The sequence below is a fragment of the Panthera pardus genome, unplaced genomic scaffold (genome assembly GCF_024362965.1).
Source record: "Panthera pardus isolate Hobbes unplaced genomic scaffold, ASM2436296v1 HiC_scaffold_22, whole genome shotgun sequence".
Classification (NCBI taxonomy): domain Eukaryota; kingdom Metazoa; phylum Chordata; class Mammalia; order Carnivora; family Felidae; genus Panthera; species Panthera pardus.
Window position 1 is genome coordinate 45,945,178 of NW_026526788.1, and position 10,338 is coordinate 45,955,515.

General features: G+C 47.5%; 1 pseudogene; it reads left to right on the forward strand.

Moving 5' to 3' along the window:
* The first annotated feature begins 9,277 nt into the window (after positions 1-9,277).
* LOC128772539 (U2 spliceosomal RNA) lies at positions 9,278-9,398 on the forward strand (annotated as a pseudogene).
* Positions 9,399-10,338: the final 940 nt, after the last annotated feature.

A 10,338-nucleotide genomic window follows, 5' to 3' on the forward strand; every position in this document is an offset into this window, starting at 1 on the left:
TAAGACAATAAAAAAAATAATTCACAGAGATACAAAAGTCTTATACTATAAATACTCAAAGAAGTGTGAAAGGAAGGGAGCTCCTGGGTGGCTCAGTCAGTTAAGCATCTGACTCTTGATTTTGGCTCAGGTCATGATCTCACAGTTCACGGGTTCAAGCCCCACATCAGGCTCCCTGCTGTCAGATCCTCTGTCCTCCACTCTCTCTGCCCCTCTCCCTCTCATGCTCCCTCTCTCTCTCAAAAATAAATAAACATTAAAAAAAAAAAAAAAAAAAGATAGGCCTGAACCTGCAAACCAAACCCATGACATTTGCTTTTTCTTTTGAGGATGTAGGGCAAGAGATGTGGCTTCTGGACAGGGCTAGGCTAGCAAACAAATTCTATTTATTTATTTATTTATTTATTTATTTATTTATCTATTTATTTATTTTGTGTGTGAGAGAGAGAGGGTTTGAGCATGTGCAAGTGGGGAGTGGGGAGAGAGACAGAGAGAGAGAGAGAAAGAGAGAAAGAGAGAAAGAGAGAGAGAGAGAGAGAGCGAGCCCAAGCAGGCTCCCATGCTGTCAGTGAGGAGCCTATCACAGAGCTGACTGCGGGGCTGGGTCTCATGAACCATGAGCTCATAACCTGAGTTGAAACCAAGAGCGGAACTGACTGAGCCACCCAGGTGCCGCTAGCAAACAGATGTTTAAAGTCAAGGCCGTGGGTCCTGCTGGGCCAGCACTTTGTGTAAATCTCGAGAGACAGGGGCACTTGTTCTTTAACAGATTTTTGTTGTGTATGTTTGAGTTATCGTCGGCCCTCAAAGCATGGTGCCCGAGGCAGGGACCCCACTCCTTCCTGGATTCGTGGCCCTTTCTCTCAGTGCTCATGTAGGCACGTGGGTCCCTGTGTCTCCATGGCAATGAGCTGCCAGGGTCACACCTTCCTGTCCGGCAGAGACTGGCTGGCAGAGCTCATGGAGGCTGCCCTACTCACCTTGATCTCCCCCACAGGGCATAGCACCCGGGTGCTGGGATGCAGGGAATCAGGAGCAGCAAGCTGAGCAGGCTTCTCTGAGGGCCCAGAGGGTGCCGAGTGCTGTGGTCACTCCCCACTGAGTAGAGCACAGCCTCCCTGCGGGGACACCCCCAGCTGGCTGCTCCTGGGGAAACAGCTGCAGCTGCACTTCTTCCAGGGCCCAGTGTCACTCTGAACAGAAACAGCAAGACTTCAGCTCACGCTGCTCCAGACCAGCTGAAGGTGGTGTTACTCCCCCCTACGTTTTCCTCTTATTTCTATTCATCAAGTATCAGATGCTCCAAAGATGGCCTTCCAGATTCCCCTCGCCTGGTATGCACATCCCTTCTCCCATCAACAGGTGGACATGATGCTGTGGCAGATTTGCAAGTAGCCCCTGAGAAGTCTGTCGGCATCACTTTCACTCTCAGGAAGTCAGCCGCCATGTTGTTGCAGACTTGTGCCAGCCTAGTGAGTGATGAGAGGCCATGTGGGAAAGAGAAGCCACCAGGACCACCGAGGTATCAGCCATGTGAGTCGGATCCCTTGGACCTTCCAGCCCCTCCAGACCCCAGGTGGATACAGCTGGCGGCCCCCAGCCCACACTACGAGGCACAGAGAACCATCCAGCTGAGCCCCATCGGCTTCCAGTCCCACAGAATCATGAGAAGCAACAAATAGTTGCTATTTGAAACCATTATATTTTGTTATGCAGCAGTAAATCTCTGAAACGCTCTCCAATAAAACTTGGAAAAATCTGATGGTCAAATGTTTGAGTACCTACTATTTGCCAGGTTCTGTGCTTGGGGCTGGGGCCACAGAAGTGAGCGAGAGACTCCCTGACTCAAGAGCTCACAGATCAGAAGGGCAAGGAGACAGCTATAGCCGAGTGGTGTGCAGAATGGATGAGCAGTAGGGAGAGCGTAGGGAGGAGAGAGAATCCTATAGCAGACAGGCAGGAATGAGGACAAGGCACCTCACCTGGTGGCTCCATCCAGCCGTAGCTGCTAGGGGAAGTCGGTGATATTCCCCACCAGGATTTTAGGTGGATGGATTTTGCCACAGATGCAGTTAACAATGCTGGTTATGGATGATGTCAATGACTCACTGTGCACCAGGTGCCATGGATCCTCTCCTTGTTTTCCTCACAACTGCCCACGAAGAGGGGTATTGCTACGGCCCTATTGTATGGATGAGAAAGCTGAGGCCTCAGGAGGGAAGTGACAGGAGGGTCAGGAAGCTAATGAGGGACAGAAGCAGGACTCCAACTGAGGCTTTTGGATCCAGAGCAGAGGCTCACAGCCGTGATGCTGCTCATTGGCCTTTTCACTTAACATTTTAATTTTTTTTTTTTTAACGTTTATTTATTTTTGAGACAGAGAGAGACAGAGCATGAACGGGGGAGGGGGAGAGAGAGAGGGAGACACAGAATCTGAAACAGGCTCCAGGCTCTGAGCGGTCAGCACAGAGCTCGAACTCGCATACCGTGAGATCGTGACCTGAGCCGAAGTCGGACGCTTAACCGACTGAGCCACCCAGGCGCCCCTTCACTTAACATTTTAAATCAAGCACTTCCTCATGGCATTCGAATAACATCTGAAATGACATATTAATGACGGTATATAAAGTTATTTTAAAGGCCCCCCCCCAAGCAGAACCCTTCTGTGTTTGCTTTGCTTCTGCATTTATGTTCCCACATCATTACATTATTTGAAAAAAGGATTTGAGGCAGACCTATATTTTTCTGAATATTGGGTTATTTCCTTAGGACAGATCCACAGAAGGGTACATAAAATACTATAATTTAGGGTTTTCTGCAAGAAATCTCTGGATGGGAAAGACAATCAATTCCCATGAGTGAGAGTCAAATCCACCCTCAGTCAGAGCAATCATTTGCACATTTTGTAGCTCTCCAGAAACACCGAGCGGTACTTCTGCACAGGACCTAGCTACAATCAGCTATAACGAAATTGCCCGTAAATTTTCCCTCAAAACTTGAAGTGAACCTGTGGCTGAGGCTTGAGAATTCAAATGTGCTCCCTGCGCAGAGACCTCAGTGGGCGTGAGCCAAAAGGAGAAGTGGCCAAGCCTCCCTCTGCTTCTTCCGCTTGCGTCAGAATCAGGCCGGCCCCTGCAACGGCTCCGTGCTGGCAGCTTGACAGGGGAGGGGGCGGTGTGAGCCACAGTTTCTGCTGGTAATTGGTGGTGGGGATGGTGGCACCTCTCGTAAGGGGCAAAGCTTGCCCCTGGGCCAGCACATCGGCACAGCCATGATGCTACGGAATCTCACGACTGCCCCATGAGCCCAGGGAGAGAGATCAGCAGTCCCTTTTTAGAAATGTGGCTGAAGGCACAGAGGAGTGGCCTGCTCTGTCAGCCCTGCTGTTTCTCAGCATTTGCTTCCCCATCTTAGGACAAGTCCCAGTGACCTGTGTGATGAGTTCTGTAGCCCCCAGGGACCACGCTGGTCCTGGAGCGTGGGAGGAGGGGGTCTTTCTTTCCATTTTCTCCCAATCTCTTATGTGATGTGATGGTAAGTTCAGCCAAACTGTGAGACAGCAGTGTTCTGGTAAATGCCTAACAACCAGCTCTCAAAAATGTGTTTGTCCTGTCTTTCTATCTGTTTGTCTATCTATCATTTCAGTTTATTACAAATTTTACCAATATAAAGTATGTGTAGCACATGATTCACAAATAACTACAGAGCATACGATTCTTGATTACAGAGTCCATTTAGCCAATTAATTCTTATGGGATGCTTTTATTACTTTTTGCTAAACTTTTGAGTCTGTAGCCAAACTAGAGTCTCAACTTCCTTTTAATGTTTTTAAGTTCATTTATTTATTTTGAGAGAAAGAGCAAAGGAGGGGCAGAGAGAGGGGGAGAGAATCCCAAGCAGGCTCTGAGCTGTCAGCACGGAGCCCGACGCCAGGCTCGATCTTATAAACCGCGAGATTGTGATCTGTGCTGAAATCAAGATTCGGACACCTAACTGACTGAGCCACCCAGGCACCCCTAGAGTTTCAAGTTAACCATGATTTGACAAATAGAGTTGCCCTATGATTCACAGTGCTTTACCCAATAATTTATGGTCATTAAGTCTGATATGTAATTTACTGCTAAACTCTTTCTCAGATTATATTCATTAAGCTGAAACCATTTTTAGCTTCCGTGCTCCATATGTCAGAACTTTCCTTAGCTGTGTAATGGCTTGAGTGACTATGTTGAATGAGATACTTGTTTGCAAACACCAGAAAAATATTTCTTCAATTTTGTGCTTTTCACAACATAATGACTATAATGTAATGTAATGTAACGTAATGTAATGTAAAGTACATCATAGTGTAATGACTATAGACACAGCCCAATTTAATCTGCATTATTAACAATTTCCCCACCCCTTTCCATTAAAAAAATTTTTTTTAATGTTTATTTATTTTTGAGAGAGAGGAGAGAGAGAGAGAGAATGAGAGGGCGCACACACAAGTGAGGGAGGGGCAGACAGAGAGAGAGAAAGACACAGAATCCGAAGCAGGCTCCAGGCTCTGAGCTGTCAGCACAGAGCCTGATGCGGGGCTCAAACCCACGAACTGCGAGATCATGACCTGAGCTGAAGTCGGACGCTTAATTGACTGAGCCACCTGGATGCTCCCCACCCCCACAACTTTCTTAAATTTAATCAGTAAAATAACAAATCAAGTCCCTGTTTGTAGTATTTTTCCAGTTTCCATGGTGTAAATTCTCCCACGGTGGCCAGTTTTAAAATACCAACCACACAGCACATTATTATACAGTGTTTCCACCACACAGATACAATAACCACAGCACAAGAGCAAAGTGTAATGAAATGAGTAGATTTTGAGTATTTATTGCCTTTTATTTAATATACTTTATTGAATCATTATTATTTAATGAAAAGTTTTATATAATCTAACTTTAAGGTGTTAATGACTCAGGAGTACTTTTTTTTTTTTTAATTTTTTTTTTTTAACGTTTATTTATTTTTGAGACAGAGAGAGACAGAGCATGAACGGGGGAGGGTCAGAGAGAGGGGGAGACACAGAATCGGAAGCAGGCTCCAGGCTCTGAGTGGTCAGCACAGAGCCCGACGCGGGGCTTGAACTCACAGACCGTGAGATCATGACCTGAGCCAAAGTCGGCCGCTTAACCGACTGAGCCACCCAGGCGCCCCTCAGGAGTACTTTTCTACTCTCAGGGTCAATCACGTTTCTTGACTCTACCGTGAAGATTGACAAAACCGTACTATTGTCAATGCTGTTTGTTAGCTTTCGAGTTTTTAGGGCCAACCTAGCGGCAAAGCAAGTCAGAGACTTGTAGTTAGCGAACACAAAGATTTTCAACCACGATGAATAGGAAGACAATTATATAACAAGCATAAATAAGAAGAATGGAGAGGGAGAATAACTGGTCTGTTTCTTTACCTTCCATAGCAGCTAGTGCTGTGTTAATTTAGTGCATAAAGGAGTGAACATGCCATGAAATTCATGAAGGCAACTGCCGGAGGGACATATAAAAATATGATGAACGAAGTTGGAAAGGCAGCGGCTAGAAGAAGAAAATAAAAATATAATATGAATCAGGGAGGCGTATGAGAGAGGAAGAAGACAATAGGGGAAGCATACGAATTGTCTTGTTTTTCACTTCTGAATGTCTAAAGGCGCTGTCTAAAATTAATCCTAAAATAAAAGTGTGAGCTAAAGTCGTAATGGTATAACCATGAGAAGATCTACAAGAAATCACTCTGAGCGATTATTTGGGCAAAGCTGAACTTGATCACAGGCAAAAGAGAAGCCAGCGTTTGGTTCTTAGAAGCTGAATTTGGCTTTCATGTTCAGGTATAATTTTGTAAGTGAAAAAAAAAAAAAACCCACATCGCTATTAAAAAAGTAACTTCTGCTTCCTCAGCCTGGAAGTATATATACTTTGCAGGAATCTTTTTTTACTGTGTATTTTGCTTTCGACCACATATGCAAATACCCTGAAAGGCCCGCACTCACATTTCATCTTGAATTCCACCTCCCTTGGCTCTCCAGCTCCCCGCGGCCAGCCAGGGGAATTCTGGAGTTACACTGGGGACTGGTCACATTTCGTGCTTGTTTGCACCACAGATATTCGCCATGTGCTAAACATTGCACTTTTCCAGATGGTACATTCTTTTTTTAAAATGTCTGTTTATTTGTTTTGAGAGAGAGAGATCATAGGCACGCGAGCAGTGGAAGGGCAGAGAGAGAGGGAGAGAGAGAGAACGCCCGATCCGGAGCTCGATCTTGACGAACCGAACTGTGAGATCGTGACCTGAGCCGAAATCAAGAGTTGAGCTCCCACCAGGCACCCCAACATTCTTATTATTTAATCCCTATTACCCTAAATTTATGTATAATGGAGCGGGAGGCCCAGGCAGATTAGACATCTTACTCAGAGTCCTACAGCTTAGTGGCTTAAGTTGGCAAGTTCCTGTTCTCTGCAGCAAAGGATTGAAATAGTTAAACCAATATTGGCCAGGGCATCACCCCCTTCTCCTCCCACCAACCTCGCCCAGGAAATGCCCCCAAGCAGAACTCTGTTGACAAGTGTAGGGTGCCCTACCTACACTTTACACTCTTATTCTATTTACTTCTCATTAAGGCAAAATCTGTATGAAACAGCTGCATTTTCTTCATTTTCAGATGGGGCAACAGTCTCAGTGTAGTTAAATAATGTGCCTGAGATCACCGTTCCTGCCTGCTCCCCGCCACTCTCCTCCCAGCAGCCTGTGACCAGTCCTTCCCTCTGTCAGGCCTCATGCCTGCTGGGAACGGTGCTCCTGGGAGGGCGGGTGTCACGGCCCCACAGCCTCCTCCCCGAGCACAAGGGCTTTGGGTCTCCGATGGGGTCTGTGGCAGCCCTGCTTCTGTTGATGTTCAAAGCTCACATTGACCTCCTGCTCTGTTTCTGCAGGGCGTGTCCGGGAGCCACGCCTGAGCGGAGGCCCATGGGGGCCACAGGCCAGCTGGCAAAGTGGTTACTGAAGCATGAAGCCGGCACCTGCAGTGCCTCTGCTGCTTCCCTGTCCCCAAAGGCCACTGTCCAGAGTGGGTTGTACAAAGGCACCGAGGCCCCCAGGATGGCTGTGGAGGACCTGGGCTCTACCCTGTGACAAAGGATGCGGGACCCAAAGAACAGCCTTGGGACACGGAGAAAGGCGCCTCCCTTCCTTCCCATCATCTCGGTGCATCTTGGCGGGAGTTGGGAGGGAGGCTCCTCCACAGAGGCATCTAACCTTGACCAAGCTTCTGAGAACGGAAGCTAGGCCACTCTGCTCTTTCGGCTCCACTCTGCCGCTCTGCATAGTGATCCTAACCTCACTTAGCTCTTTCCGGACCCTCTAACCCCAGCCTCCCAGGCCTTTGGCTCCCTCTCCCCTCCTCCAGGGTCAAACATGGCAGCATCTCGTTCAAAGCACCTGCATTCCTTTCTGTCTCCTTTGGCTCCAGGAGAGGATGTACTTAGCTGCCTTGCAGCGATCGCTGTAAGGTGACCTCTTTGGGGCATGAGCATCTGGCTGGGTCCGAGCTGTAAGGATGCAGGATCAGACAGCCTTCCCTGCACCCATCCCACTCCAGCCTCCCATGTGGCTGCAGCCCAGACAGCCAGGTTTGCCCAGGGTGAGCCACCAGTGATAGTTCTGACTGGGGGACTGACCCATAGTGACCCACAGTGACCTAATCACAGTCAACTCCAGATCCCATCCGGGCCACATTTGGTTGGTCCTGGTGTTCACTGATTCAAAAGGAGGTGTGAGGGTTCGGGAACATCTGTCTCTGGGAGGCTGACCTCACGTGAGAGATGGTATTCAGGAGCCATGCACGGCTCTGTTCCACCATGGATGCTGTGGACCAGGGAAGGAGCCGGAGAGAGTCCCGCAGGTGGAATGATACAGACGGCAGGAAGCAGGGACAAGAGGAATGCCACATCCTGCTTGCTCTGGCAAAGCCAGCCACTCACTTTCTGTACCTCTGGCCAAGAGCCTACCCAGTGAGGCATGTAGAGGAAGCCACCAGGCTCCTGCATGGTGGGGCTGAGGACACACCTCCCATCCAGACCTTACTTCACTAAGGACAAGGGAGAAAAGTCTGCCTCCAGAAACCGTGTCTCTGTTCTCGGACCCTGGCCTTCCTCCAAGAGGTCAAAGGCATGGTGGCACCACTGCCAGGGGGTGGCTGTCCTCATTCGGTATTTGCCCAGGGAATAAGTTCTGGTTCACAGCCTGGCCTCGGAGGGTGCGTAGCGAGTCCCTGGGTGCCACTTTCCCTCCTTCACCTTCCTGGTGACGGGCCGGGAGAGCCGCACGCAGCGCTGTCCAGACCCCCCCGCCCTGCCTGCCCTGGGAACGCGGCCTCACACACATTCCCACCTGACCCCTGGATGTCTCTGCCTTGCTTCCCACTGCTTCCTGGCCTGGCCCTCTCTTAGCCAGCTCCCAGTATGCCCACCCTCTCCGTGGGACAGACCGTCTTCAAGGAGCTTGATGCGCCAAGGTAAATTCTTCTCAGGACCTCCCTGCGGGCAAATTCTCTGTACCCAGTAAGGGTCCATTGTGGCCCAGGAAAAGCAGCCCTTCCTGGATTAGGTAGAATTTTGGAAGGACCACCATTTCGACCCTCCTCCCCTGTGGCCGTGCCACACCATCATTGTGCTGCCAGCCGTGTCCAAGATTCAGTCTGGGCCTGCCGCGGTTGTTCTGGGTGCCACACCAATACAGTGTGTGCTCCTCTCCTCCTCCGTCCCCTCCCCTTCCTTCCTCCTCACTCCCAGTCCAGAGGCTGCAGCAGTGGTTGACCTAATGTGATGACCGGAGGGCAGTCACTCCTTGCACGGCTTGGCCACGGGCACTGGTGAAATGAATGCATGCTTTACTTTTGTTTCTCCTGGTTTCCCCAGCCTGCGGGCAGCCTCTGGGACCCCACGCCCCACGGCTCAGCTCTGTCTGCTCTTGGAATCCTAGCTCTTCCCGTCGGCCCCTCCTTGGGCTCTCACTCGAGGTCTGTGTCTCTGCCTCGAGCCTGCCACCTCCTTGGGACAGACCTGTGTTGTGGCCACCTCTCCAGAGCTATGTCCCCATTGGTAGCTGCCAGCTGCTCTGTGAACCCTTTTATTTTTTTCTTTAGCATGTGTTTAATTTTTTTTTTTTTTTTGCATGTAAACAATGGATTCATTTGGCTTCTATTTAGTTGTGAGAAATGATCAAATTTTATTTTTTTCTTCTATTTCTATCCACTGCTTCTCGGCTTTTTTGGCTAAGATCGAGTGTAGTATCTGTTCTTATATTTGTATCCAGTTGTCTAACTCACTTATTAGTAGTTCGTCTTTCTCCACTGATGTGAGATGTCACCTTTGAGGACACTAAATTTGCGCGTGTAATTGAGGCTTTTTCTGGATCTTCTGTTCCACTGTTTTCTCTATTTACCCATGAGAACGATGTTTCCATGATAGAAGATTTAGAGTATATTTTGATTTGTGGTATACCTAGCCTTCCCTTCTTCCTTGCTTTCTTTTTCTTCTAAAAAAGTTTTATTATGGAAAATATTTGAATATACACAAATAAAATAATATAATGAACCCATGCACCCATGGTTCAACGTCAACCTTGATCGACATTTTGCCGTTTTTGGTTCATTTATATCTTATTGCTTCCTTAATTATTTTTATAGTTTTTTAATGTAAAATTTTATGCGTGTATATTTTTATGTATATTTGCAAAATGCTCTACTTTTGTAGCTCATACCTCTATCAAAACATAAAATATTCCCATCACTTCCAAAAGTTCCTTTGTGCCTTTTTCCAGTCAGTATCTCATTCCCAGAGGCAACCAATGCTCTGATCTTTTTTTTTTTAACATAGGCTATTTTTCATATAAATAGGATCACAGAATATATGTACTTTTTGTGTGCCGCTCCATTCAGTCGGTAATGTCTGTGAGATTCATCCGTATTGAAGGGTGTTTCGATAGCAGACCTTTTCATTGTTGAACAGAATTCTATTGTACAAATATACCATGATTTGTTTACTCTTTATCCAGTTGGTGGACATTTGGGTTGTTTCTGGGTTTTAGCTATCATACATAAAGCTGTTATGAATATTCATGCATGGTTTTATGTGGACATGTGTTTTTACTTATCTTGGATAGGTAGGTAGGAATGCATTGCTGGGTCACATAAGTGTATGTTTAACTTTATAAAATACTGTTAAACTGTTAACAAAAGTAGTTGTATTATTGTACATTCCTACCAGCATTCCTGTTCCTCCAAATCCTCTCTATCTGGTGTTATTAATCTTT